This window comes from Phyllostomus discolor, chromosome 9, assembly GCF_004126475.2.
Source record: "Phyllostomus discolor isolate MPI-MPIP mPhyDis1 chromosome 9, mPhyDis1.pri.v3, whole genome shotgun sequence".
In the NCBI taxonomy this organism is placed as follows: domain Eukaryota; kingdom Metazoa; phylum Chordata; class Mammalia; order Chiroptera; family Phyllostomidae; genus Phyllostomus; species Phyllostomus discolor.
This window is the reverse complement of record NC_040911.2, coordinates 91,038,825-91,052,677: the sequence shown is the minus strand read 5'-3', so window position 1 is coordinate 91,052,677 and position 13,853 is coordinate 91,038,825. Positions and strand designations below refer to the sequence as shown.

Below are 13,853 nucleotides of genomic sequence, written 5' to 3'. Positions count from 1 at the left end.
TTTCCTGCCTTTGGTGCCAGGTTATTGAGTCCTTATAGCCAGTTTCCAGTCAGGTCCCTACCCGGGGTCAGGGGGTGACAGACTTTTTAATGGGAGCATTTTAAAAAAGATTTTATCTATTTAGTTTTAGAGAGGGAAGGCGGGAGAGAGAGAGAGAAACATCAATGTGCAGTTGCTGGGGGTCATGGCCTGCAACCCAGGCATGTACCCTGACTGGGAATCGAACCTGCACCACTTTGGTTCATAGTCTGCGCTCAGTCCACTGAGCTACACCAGCCAGGGCTTAATGGGAGCATTTTTAACAGCAGCAGTCAGAGACACCTGGCACTTTCCTTGTGTAAAATTAATTGAGCTCCGAGGTCAGGAAGTAATGAGTGGGGCTCATTAGAACAAGTGATTTCTGGCTGAGTTAAAGACCTTAGTGGTTCTTTCGGGATCTTGCCTGCATTCAGTAATTATGTCTGCCTCACACTTTAAGCAAACAAAAAAGTGAGATAAGGGTGGGCACAGATGGGGGAAGAGGTAGGAAGAGATGAACAGTGCCTGGCTGGGGCTCTATTTCAGCTGGAGTCTTGCAGAAGAGCTTGGCTCAGGCTTTCCTGGCTGGGTTTCCTGGGGGCTGTGTTGCGAGTGGAGCAGAGGTATGTCCAGGCTAGTGATCACCAGCTTTCAGATAGCCCTTGTGCATAGAAGGGTTCAGTAAACATTTGCTATCATTGTTGTTATCGTCATTACAGTGGAAATTGTAGTTATCTCCCCAACATCCATTTTTTATAAAAACCCCAATTTTAATTCTGTTATCAACACCTCTCCTCTTCAAATCCATGTGCTTTGTGGGAAGAAAATCACACCCTTGTACATGGTCTGGGATGATTTTAATTAGTAAAGTCCCATTTCCTGGACATTGTGATTGGTCATGGTCCCATTTGGACCAATGCAATGAGAAGAGATGTTTTCTAGGAGTTTCTGGAACTACACTTCCTCATTCTTGTCAGAGAGCTTCTAGTAGTAATTTCTTTCCCCACTCCCTTGATGTGGTCCAAGGAAACATAGATCTTTGGTAGTTGTCGAAACCATCTTGTGACCATGAGTGCAACCCGCCTTGGGGTGAAGCCGACACTACGGCGAACAGAGAGATGGAAGTGTTTACATGGCTGAGCTGCTGGATCAAACCAGCACTTCCTTATACCAAGACCTTCATCATTCACCAATGTAGCATCTTTGTAGTAAAAACCACTTGGAGTTAAAATTTTTTATTATTTGTAATTCAAGTCTTCTCAAATAATAGAGAACTTGGCACCAGAAAGAGGGGCACTAATTGGCAATAACAAATGCTAAAGTACAGAATTGGTTAGGGTGGGATGAAGGGCACAGGAGAGGATCCTACTTTGTTAATCAGCTGCCTCTCACACCTTGGGAAGACGATCATCAAGGTTGTAGCCTTTGTGGACTTAGTAGAAAAATTAGGGATGTTGCTGTATGGATATGGAGGCCTCATGAAGCGAAATATTTAGGTTGCCGATGTCCTTTCTGAGCACAGAAGGAGAGGAAAATACAACTTTGTTATAAGAGCATTTATGGGAAGCAATAACCATCCTATTTAAGCCAATTTGAGTTGGGTTTTATGTTCCTTGCAACAGACACATGCTAACCATAGCAATCAAATAACTGCCTTGTGTATCCTGCTGTCAAAGCACTTAGAAAAGTAAATGTTTGCTCATATTTCTGATTACCCTGAGTATCTTCCCACTATTCATCTCTTGAAGGCAGGAACTGTGAAAATGTGTCTCAGCATCTCAGCATCCCCAGGACTCTGCATAGTGTCTGGCACGTAGTAGGTGCACATATCTGCTTGCTGAATGAAGGGCCTCAGTAGGGAGACCTTAAAGCTAAAGTGTGACATGTGGCGGTGGTTTGCTCATTCCATTAATACCAGTGAACATCTTCCTTCCCTCCTGCCCTTCCTCCTTTCTTTCTCTCACCCTTCCTTTCTCTCTCTTTCTCTTTCGCTCCTCCTCCTTCCCTCCAAGATCACAGTCATGAGGGATAGCAGATCCTCCTTTCCACCATTCTCTCAATACTGTCTTGCATTAAAATGAGAGACAGATGTGATTTCAGAAGACACCCTAGCTTTCCTCATTGAACTCAGACATCGGCATCACATCCAGTGCCTCTTGGGAGAGGCCCTGAAGAATGCAACCATTTTCTCAGATAGTCAGGTCTCCACCTGAAGTGCACTGATTTACTAAGATTGTGAAAGCTTTTGGAGAAGACAATTTTGCATGGCAGCTGTGGGAGCATGCTCCTCAGATCTCCCTTCATGAAAGGACCTGCTGTAAGAAATATAATGAGCTGACAGATTCCAGTTGCTGCAAATCTGAGATCACCAAGGCCTTCTCCCCAGGCTGTTCACAGCCAATGAATACTGAGGGGGTCCTGGGGCATGGTCATTCCTGTCCAGGGCAGGACTCTTCAATCTGAGGGTTCCCATCAGCCTCACCATGGCTTTCTCAGAACTGAGCTGAAGACTGTGTCTCCTCCCACCCAATCTTCCTTCCCTCCTTCTCTCTCTTCATGGGTGTCAGACCTGCATTGCAGTCTGAAGGTTCTCCCCAGCCCACTTCTCTCTCCCTTTATCCTTCATAGGTGTGTCATTCCATTGATCTCTTGCTTGTCTCAGTCCACCTTGGTGACTGCTTCTCAGAACACCCAGACTGAGGCCCGGTGCCTTGGCTCTTGAATGGTTGCTTTAACAACTGGAATGTAAATGTGATGCTTGGTGTACGTTTTCCCATGATCACAGGGTCCAGGCACTGCCCTTCTCAGTACTTATATCAGGAGAGGGGGCAGGGAGGGGCATTTTCCCAAACAAATTTGAAGGAGGGAAAAGAAACAGAACCCAGCTGTGGGAAGCAGCTGACAGTAAACAAGGTGGCGGTGGAAGGGAAATACCAGTTCCCTTCTTTTTAAATAAATTCAACATTCAAAGATTTTGCATGCTGTATTTTAGCAGAAGATGTATATACTGTGGAAGCTTTGAGATAATACACTCTTGAAAATACATCTTATTATTGACCCATTTCTTACTTTGCCTCCCTTATCCTGCTACCTACTATCAAAGCCAACTATGTGCAGAGTAGAAAGAACATTAAATGCAGAATCTGGATTCTCATCTGGCTTTTGCTGTGTGGCTTTTGGCAAATGACTTACCTTCTCTGAGTCTGTTTTCTTACCCATAAAAGTAGGATGATAATGCTATCTTTTACAGTGTTGTTAAGAAGATGAAATGAGATCTTGTCAATGTGAAGGGTCTAGTACAATTCTGGACACAGGGTAGGTGCTCAGGGATATTAAGCAGTGCTCTACTAAGAGCTAAGTTTCAGAGTATGCGGGGCAGGAGGGAGCAATCTGAGTGTCCCTAATTGGTTACTCAAGAAGAGAGATGAGTCAGAGATAGAAGATTTGATGTCTCTGTGGGTTCCTTGGCCATTGGCCTCCTCCCTTTGGTCTGTAGATTCTTCTGCCAACAATGAAAATAACTGCATCTCCTTTAAATTTTATGCTTTCTCCTTATTTTTGGAGAACCATCATGAATATTTGATCACATATTTGGATCTAACACAGGATGGACTGAGGTTTTGGAGCTAAAGATAGTCCATCTAGTCCAGCCTGCACCTTGGGGCTTCTGCAGAGGAGGAAACTGAGGCATAGGGTTGTGGAACACTGGGTAGGCTCCCTGTCTCCTTATCACAGGGCAGTGTGGTGTGGCCCTAAGTGCACCAACAACATTCAGAATTTGGCTATTTATTCTGGAATGAATTCAATCTGCCTGGTCTGAATAAGAACCCTGAGCTTTGGGAAGCTTGGTGGCCTTCTCTGGAGCTTTCTTGTAACCTTCTTAGCAACATGAATTGCTTTATCCTATTCCATGTTCCTTTTTATGCCTTGTGTATGATCCTTTTATATTCTGAGATACCTCTGTCTTCCCATGGCAGGAACCACAGGCTCTGCCCTGAACAGCACCCCAGTGCCTGGCACCAATTAGGACGCAACACGTGTGTTTGCCCAATGTACTGACTTCATAAAGTGTATGATGCTGGGTCATCTGAGAAAGTTTTGGGCAACAGGGGTGAGAATGAGGGGCAGAGGACAAAGAGTTCACATCACTTATTTTGGGAACAGCTTCCTGCTTGTATACACCCACCTAAGAAAGACCTTCAGCCAGGATGAGTGAGAGGCAGGAGAACATATTGGTTAAGAATGTAGAGCTAATTTGCCTGGGTTTGAATCCTCACTCTGCTGTGTGCCAGCTGTGTGGCCTTGAATAGACTATTTAAACTCCCTGTGTTCCACCCAAGGAGAGGACCCAGATCCATGTTTAGCTGGGAAGCAGGTGGGTGTTTATGTCAACCTGCACATTATGAATGTGAGTGCATGTGTGGACTGGCATGTGTGTATATGGCTGTGCATTTATGTGCAGGCTAGCTCCTACAGTTCTTGTACACCATCACTTCAACATTGCTTGGTGGATTTGGTGACATCACTCACTCATTCGATGAATAAACATGCATTGATAACCTACCAGGTGACAGACCCCACTAGGAGTTGAGCAGAGAGCCATGAATAAACATGCCCTCTCACTATTTAAGGTACACAGTCTGTCACCAGTGGATAACTGTGACTCTTGTGCTCAGGGCACGAGCAGAGTCCTTCGGGAGCAGAGAAGAAGGTGTCGCAACTCTCACAGCAGCGTGGAGGGAGGCAGGACAGCAGGGGAAGGCACCACTCGAGTTATGTCACCAGCACAGAAGCTGTGTGTTGGGCAAGAAATGAGGGAGGAGGTGACCTTCTGCTCGGGTGGGGGTGACAGGATAAAGACAGAACAATTGAGAATTCGGATAATGGAGGAGACTGGGGACTTCTTTTAATTTATGTGAGTTATCTCTTTCAAGTGGCTGCTAAGTTGTTTGGCCATAGCTACAAATTAAGTTGTTTGGACCTAACTACTTAATATAGAGAACAGGTTTTTCTTTTGACCTGGGTTGCCAAGAGAATATTACTGAGACACCAAGGTCGTCATTAACTGAAAAAGTGTGGAAAATTCTAACCTGGACACAAGCATGAAGACATTTTCCATTTTTTTCTGCACCGTGGTTCTCAGCTATATGCACACATGTAGTCTCAAGATTGCGTCAATTCTCTTTGATGCAGAAGGACAATCACAGATGATCATAGCTGTGTGAACACATGTATGCCTGTGAACTACACCTATACACACATACACCGCCTCCCCCACATATGAGCATATACACAAGGCAGGCAGAGTGACTCAGCTCTGATGGTAACTTTGAGGGGTAATTAACTTGGAGAAATGGAAATAATTAAAAATCAATTAAGATATCATTTCTAGAGAAATGGAGGGAATCTGGCTCGGGAATTCCCAGGGAGAGTTGATTTCCTCAGTAAGGTGGTTTCCCCTTGAGGAAAACAAGGCTTGAAGACTTCCTGACCTGTGGGAGACTTGTACCTTCTGGATGTGTGACGAGCGCATGTGGAATCCCACAGGCCCTGACCCTTTCCCAGAGTCCCTCCCCTTTGCGATCTTACCAGCCTCTCCCACAGACCCACAGTGCTTCTCCAGTGTGAGACTCTGTTATCCCAGCTCTGTGCTCAGTTCCATCCATTCTGACTACCGCCAATATGCCCAAACTTGGGGACTTTTTTGGTGTGGACGTGTCTGTCATTTCTCTTTGGTCTCTACCTAGGAGTGAAGTTATTGGGTCCTATGGTAAGTCCTTTTGAGCAACTGCCAAATTGTTCAGAGTGACGACAGCACTTTAAATTCTCACCAGCAATGCACGAGAATTCTAATTTTTCCATATCCCTTTCTAGCGCTTGTTATTATCTGTAATTTTGATCACAGCCATCCTGGGAGGTGTGAAGCACTCTCTCATTGTGGTTATGATTTGCATCCCTTAATGGCTGCTGATCTTGAACATCATCTCACATGATTCTTGATCATTTATTTATGCATCCTTTTTTGGAGAAATGCCTTTGCAGATATTTAACCCGTTTTTAATTGGGTGACTTATCTATTTATTATTGAGTTATCAGAGGTCCAGCTTGCTCTTGATTGTCCCTTTTTGACTGTTTGCCATGGGGACTTTAAGCTCCAGCACTGGATGCCAAGACAGCAGCTTTGCAGAGGCTGCTTGACCGGCTTCCACAAGTGTGTGATAATTCCCCTGACATAAATCCATACCTACCTTATCGGGTCTCCTTCTCTGGTTGAATCTTGACTGGCAGAGTCTCAATGCCACGTTGAAATCTCATCTCCCCTTAATATCTGTACACAGCTGTGTTTCAGCCAAACTGTGTGTTCATGGGCATGCTGTTTTATAACTTTGTACCTCACGCTTGTTTCTCTGCGGCATGCATTTTGCCTATTTTTCCATTTCATGAACATGCAATGCAATACACAGATGATGAATTCTAGAATTGCACACTTGAAACTTATAGAATCTTATTAACAAATGGCACCCCAAGAAATGTAATCAAATTTTAAAAATTACCTTTGAAACCATTTCATATTCTCTGTCATCCATAGAAAGTTTACTAATCCCACCATCTTCCTTTTTTTTGCCACATTATAACCTTACTTTCCTCCTTGAAAGTCAGTTTCCTTTTCTGTAATCTCAAAGTGCAGTGGAGAAGAATCACAAAGAGCGCTCCCAGAAATACCCTCCTGCAGCCCCTGGCATGTGGCATGTGATGAGTGGTGGCTAATTCTATTCATTTTCCACCCCCAGAGCATGTCAAGAGCTCTGTCAATAGTGCTGAACACTTTCCAGTTTTGTAGATCTGGAGATGAGGCCAGGAGGCTCAGATGATTCATGTTTCTGAGCATTTCCCGCTTTTCTGTGGCTTAGGAATCCTGCCGGGACACCTTGTGCTTTGTGTTCTGGGTTCCAGTGCTGGGCACATCTTTTCTGGGAAGGTGGTTATTTGTGAGATGATGGCACTGATGCCTGCCAGCCATACAACCTTTCCCTTTATCTCATCAAATAATTCGAGAGAGGTGGGGATTCCACACATGGCAGTGGGTCTAATTTATAGCATCGGAGCTGATTTATAGACATGTCTCATATTTGCATCATGTTTCAGTTTCCAGAGCCGTTTTGCTCATTGAGTCTTCACAGCAGGCCTGGCTGTGAATTAGGCAGGGCAGTTAAGGACATTCTGCTGGTGATGACACTGAGGCACAGGTGGCTGACGTGATATATCTAAAGGTCACAGTGAGTAATGAGAACTCATAGATCCTGACTCTCAGGCTAGTGCCCCTCTCTCTGCCCTTGCCAACAAGCAAAGTGAAAAGGAAACTTGAGCTTGGGCCAGGGCAGAACCCAGTTTTGCCTCAGCATCTCTTAGCTAATCCTGAATCTGGCCCTGCTTGATGTCCTGGGTGGTGGCTGCTGTTTTGATTTATTCACCCCTATCCATCATCCTGCTTCTGCTCACTTGATCACTCTCCACTACCCCTCTCCAGGAGCCAGGATGCTGATCATATAGGTCAGACATATCCATTCCTACATAACAAACCACCTCAAAACATAGCGACTTGGAACAACAATTTATTTTTCCTTATAATTATGTGGGTTGGCTAGAGAGTTGCTTTGCTAGCTTCATCTGGGCTCGCACAAATGGCTGTGTTCTCTGGAGGTGTGGGGGGAGGGTCAACTGTGCTGGAAGATACGAGATAGACTCACTCAACCTGGCAGTTGCTGTTGAATGTCATCTGGTATGTTCTGGTTTATTGCTACATAGACTGGTGGTCTACTTTGTAATCTCAGGTCACTGCTCTGAGAGTACAAAGCCAGAAAATGCAAGGCGTGTTGAGGCTTGGGCTGGGGTCATGCACAGCATCACTTCCATTGGCACTGTATTGGCGAAAGCTATCACAAAGTGACCTGACTCAAGGGAAGAGGAAATAAAGCCCATTTCTCTCTCACATTTTCAATCCTCACCTGAGGACATTTTTTTTTCCAATGCTTTTTAGAGAGAGAAAGGGAGAGAAAGAAACATCAGTGTGAGAGAGGAGCATCTATTGGTTGCATCAGTGTGTGTCTGGAACAGATATTGCACGTGCCTGGACCGGGAACCTGGCTAGCAACCCAGGTATGTGTCCGACCAGGAATTGAACCCACAACCCTTTGGCTTTGAGGTGATGCTCCAACCAACTGAGTCATACCAGCCAGGGCTAAACCCCATCTCTTGATGAGAAAAACATTCACATTCATACTGCAAAGGAGCAGGGGTAAATTATTGTGGCCATCTTTCAAAACAATGGTGCGTGGAGTCATTGTGTAGTAAATGGGTCAGAGAAAGTGTGGTTGGCTTCCTCACTTTCCTGTGCAGCAGGAGTTCCTACTAGGGCCTGTCTGCTGATGTTGCATGTGGTCTCACCCTTCCCCCTCCCTCGCCGCCTCTTCCATGGCAGCCAGAAAGGATGACTGCCTGTATCCACCCTGCACTAACTCGGGACTGGGCAATGGGAACTGGAAACTGAGGCCTGGTCACCTTTTCTTGTATCCTAGTGACATGGTTAGGTGTAAACCAGTTGGAACTAATCATCTCTAGAAAAAAAAAATTCTCCACCTGATCGATCCAGCACAGGTGACTGTGGATCTTTGTTTTGTGGTTTGTTAATTGTTCTCTTCCATGTGTTTTCTTTAGGAAACACATGAGATTTCTTTAGGAAATCTCAGGATTGGTAGGAGAAGCATGCCTAACACCGTATCAGACACATTGAGGTCCCTCAGTAAATGTCTAAAGAAACCACCGTGGGCTGCTCAAAACTGTAGAGAGTGGTTGTGTTTTCCAGTGCTTTCCATGCATAACAACTGCCCCATGCTTCTGTGGTACTCTCTTAGTGTTTGTCGACTGACAAATGCATGCACAAATGTATGAGCCCTGCTTATGATCCGTTCAATGCATCAGCGTCGGCTGGTTTTGTGAGAACATGGACTTTTAAGGGAGTCAATTGAGTAGCCTCCCTGAGAGATGATCAACCCTGTCCCCATTCTATTTTGGGCTCTCCCTGCACTGGGAGCCGGCTGGCCAGCCTGCCCGACTCCTGATGGACTTCGCCGTCTCAGAGCCTCACTCTGGGGCCTGGGAGACTGCCTCCCACTACGGTGTGCTCTCTTTGGGAAATTTCAATGGCTTCTGAATTACTTATAGGCCCAGAAGTGAGCGACGCCCATTATTAGAACGCAGGCTTTAAAATGACTCCATTTCAAGTTGCCGGCTTGGCAGCCTGACCCTGTCCTCAGAGAATGCAGCCTGGTCACGAAGGAGACAGACTTTTGAAAAAATAACAATATGGTCAAGGAGTGAAGGAAATGACCTTGGAAGTACCTTGCACTTGCATAAGCCATGCTTTGCCTGTTTTCCCATGTATAATGTGGCCAAAGTTCGGATTTCTTTTCTCAGGGTAAGTCGAAGAGTAGCTAGTGATACACTCTGCAAATCAGGTCACTGAGTGGCATACTCTGCTGCAATCTCCAGATTTGTGTAATTAGGCTGAAATATTTTTCATAAAGCTTGAGTTCTTATGCACACAACAAACATGGCCTTACACCAGATACCAAAAGAATGCGTCTGGTGCAAATGGCACTATTTCCTGGCTATTTTGAGGTATAATTAATTGACAAATAAAAATTATACAATTTAAAGTATACAACCTCATGATTTGTTTTATGTATACCTTGTGAAATGATTACCACCATTAAGCTAATTAACTCATTCATCACCTCATATAATTACCTTCTTAGTTTTGGTTTGGTTTTTTGGTGATGGTGAGAACGTTTAAGGTCTACTGTCTCGGCAAATGTCAAGTATACAACATGGTCTTGTTAACTATAGTCACTGTGCTGTAAATTAAATCCCCAGAACTTGTAACTGAAAGTTTGTACCCTTTGGCTAACATTTCCCCATTTTCCCTGCCCTGGGGATTATCATGTTACTTGCTATTTCTATGAGTTCAGCTTTATTTAGATTCTCTGTATAAGTGAGGTCATACATATTTGTCTTTCTGTGTGTTGCTTAGTTCACTTAGCATAGTGCCCTCCAAGTTCATCTGTGGTGCTGTGAAAGGCAGGATTGCCTTCTTTTATGTGGCTGTGTAATATTCCATTATCTATATCTATATCTATATATATCCACCAATGGGTGAATGGGTAATGAAAATGTGACATATAACAACACGTAGGTTATTTCCACATATTGTTACCTTTGGGCAAACTGGAAATGGTACATGGTATCTCAGCGTGCTGTTTCTGAAAACTGTATGTGAAGTGCGATTACCAAAAATGAAACGTTTAATTAAGAAAAAGTAACAAAAAATACACCGCAGAAAATTCTAAAATGCCAAAAAGCCCAGTATGATCTCTGTGTTGGTGAGCAGAAACTGCAAGACAAAAATAAACGGAGAAAAAAGTAACAAAGAACCGGTTGACATAGGAAACTAATTTACAAAAAGAGAATTAAAATTGTTTTTTCAGGGAGTAGAGGGGAGAATTGTTCTGGAGAATATCAAATCAGTAACTTGGAGGCAAAGTTGAGAAACTTAAAATACAGAAGAAAAGAACAAACATTAAATGAGTTAATTAGTACATGCTAATCATTAGGCTTCTGTTTATATATAGAAAACCTGTGGATATTGCTGGAGATGTACTTTGTGGTATGGATGATATACATTTACATCCTTTTCTTACCATTCAAAGAAGACATGTGGATCACTCCCCAAGCTAATATACAAAGTTGCTAATAGTGATTTTCTTTGAATGGTACTATTATTAGTGACTTTAATTTTCTATTTTGTGCTTTTGGATACACAATTTGCTACCATAAATATAAATTTTAGATGAACACATAATTAAAATCAGTACAATATTTTGCATATTACACACTGCAATTATGTAAAACACATACGACAAAAACTAGAAGGGAAGAATTGAATACTAAATGTTAACAGTAGCTCTGCCTGGTGATTGGGATTTAGATCTTTTTAATTTCTCCATGTGACACTATGCAGCCACCAAATTTTACAGTGATCAGATGTTCATTTTATAATCATACAAATAAATTTAAAGTTAGCATATAAAATTTTATGGGAACTGTATGTTAACAAACATGTGAAAATATATACTGTAAGCTGATGGGAAAGAAAACAATAAAATTCAAATCATTGTAGATGAATTTTTTATTATTTCAGCTTTCACATATTTTTGAAATTTATACCATGAGCATATATTGATTTGCTAATGGAAACATCCCCCCCAAATGGAAGTGATGAACAGATTTGGGTATGGAGAAAGATTTTCTAAACGTTGACAATAGAAAATCATAATAGAAGAAAGAAAGATTAAAATAGCCAATTAAAACCTGGGGAAAATATTTAGCCTCCCTAAATGTAATTTCAAAAATTAGTGTTTTTGGACATACAGATTTATCAAAATTTTTTCTGTTATATTTAAGTCACTTTTTAGATGATTAAACAACATTACATCTTCATGATGGAATAATAGGCAGTATATGTTAAAGATCCTGTTTGAGAAAATATGCAATGAGGAAGGAAAGTATGCTGTAATCTTTTGTGAAAAAAAAAGAAAAGATCCTGCACTTACAATTTGTCTTAAACTTACCTATGTATATATTTTTTATGAAGAAAATGAACCAAAATGTTTATAATAGTTGTATCTTAGGAACATTTTGTTTTTCTCTTTTAATGCCTCTATTTTCCACATTTTCCAAAACCAAGCCAGAAAAATAGATACATGCTATCATAAATGCAGTAGACCTATATCAAGGGCCAGCATGGATGTTTAAAAAGCACCGTGCTTAGTAGTGAACTTCCAATAACAGCAAGTTCTCTGGAAAGTCTAACACTATTTATTTATTCATTATTTATTGAGTGCCTGCTACCTGCCAAGGTCTATTGTAGGTGTTTGGAATACTGTAACAGACAGGGCAAAGACCTCGCCTCCATAAACTTACATGCTCACATGGAACTTGAAAACCACCCCCTTCAATCCCTGCTTGTATCATTCTGCTGGGGCTGCTGTAACAACATATTAATATCAGAGACAAGGTGGATGCCTTATTTTCCCACAGTTCTGGAACCTGGAAGTCCAAGGTCCAGGTGCCAGCAGTGTTTTGGGGGACACAAGTCAGCCTATAACACCATTCTGTTCTTTAACTGACACTCATCTTCTTATATCCAGTGTCGGTTTGAGTGCCTCCGGCAATGAGGGGCTGGTTGCACTAGCCCACCATCTCTTGGTGGATAGAATTTAAATGCCTCCAAGTAGGAGGTCACAGGACGCAGACTTCCTGATGAGAGGGCTCAAATCCTGGCATAATAAATAGCTGCTTGATTCTGCCTTGACCCAGGGAGACTGCAGGTGGAGAGTGAAGGATTCAACTGTGACTAGTCCTCCCCATCCTGCAGCCCCAGGGTCACAGTCACAGAAATTTCTAGCAGAATGTGATGGAGCTCTTCATCCTCCTCTTTTCCCTTTACAGGGAGCCTGCAACATATATTGTTTCTAAGAGGGATTCCTTACCTTCACCTCATTATTTAAAAAAAAATTAATTGACCAACCTGGAAATGTTCTGGTGTTTTTACAGATGGAATCACACCAGCAGTTTTTCCCTCAATCTGATCAACTTGAAACAAGCAGTTCGTTCCTCTCTGGCAGCTGACTTTTTAATCCTGGGTCACATGTCACTTCTAATTGTGGCATGATGTTCGAGTTCCCCTTGGGCCTAAATTTCACCCGAGTAAATCCTGTCTTTTGGCGGCTGCAGAACGTGTCCAGCAGAGTGATGTCCAGGCACACCCATGCCTCCTGCAAGAGGGAGCAGCTTAGCCAGTATGGACCTCAGGAAGTCAGTCTCCTTCAACGGACTTTGTAGCCATGCCCACATGGCTGCCCTGAGCCAGCCACTCAAGGACAGAGACCAGAGACTGCAGGGGGAGGAGAAGGAACAGGAACCCTGGTGTTGGGGATGTCCTTCCTACTTCTAAGTAAATGGGCAGTGTTTTCAGGGGAGAATGTGCTGGAATGACTGGGACGTTGAAAAATAACCTGAGCTGAACTCTTACCTGGCTGGGTTAAATGGAATCTGGGCTTCTCACTAGAGTGGGGCCACTTCCGCAGAAAGCCTCAGGGGTAATTTACTCACCCTGAGCGATGTTCTCAGATATCCTCAGAGAAGGTCGGATTTCTTCCTAGGGTGAAGCACCCTGACAGTTACGTGAGCCAGAAGTTTCCTTTTGCCCCAACATTTTATTATGGAAAAGTTCAAACATCTGACAAACTTGAAAGAGTTTTACAGTGAGCACCAGTGGACTTGCCGTGGATTCTACCATTCGCACCTTGCTATACCTGCTCTATTTTACTTGTGTGTATTGCTCCATCCAGCCGTCAGCCCATGTTTTTTGGATGCAGTTCAGAGCCAATCACAGATATTGCTGTATTTCCCCTGAACACGTATGCATGTAACCAGAATTCAGTATTTGTTTATAGATTTTTCTTCCTATGGGATAAAATTTGCTTACATTAGAACACAAGTGTACATTTGTTGAGTTTTGACAAATGCATATACCTAGGCACCCTGAATAACTATTGAGATACACAACAACTTCCAGAAAGTTCTGTCATGCCCCTTCCCAGCCCAGCCCACCCCCTCCATTGCCCAAATGCACTGTGTTCTTATGTTATTCCTCCCTAAGTTAGTTAGTTTGTTTAAATATTCACAAAAATGGAATAATATGTCATGTACTCTTT

General features: G+C 43.0%; 1 long non-coding RNA gene across 1 annotated transcript; it reads left to right on the top strand.

Annotated features, from left to right (window-relative positions):
• The first annotated feature begins 7,580 nt into the window (after nt 1–7,580).
• Nucleotides 7,581–13,627, top strand: LOC118496839. Its single transcript, XR_004899399.1, has 2 exons — nt 7,581–9,493; nt 12,691–13,627. It is a non-coding gene; the product is annotated as an uncharacterized LOC118496839 (long non-coding RNA).
• The last annotated feature ends 226 nt before the right edge of the window (nt 13,628–13,853 follow it).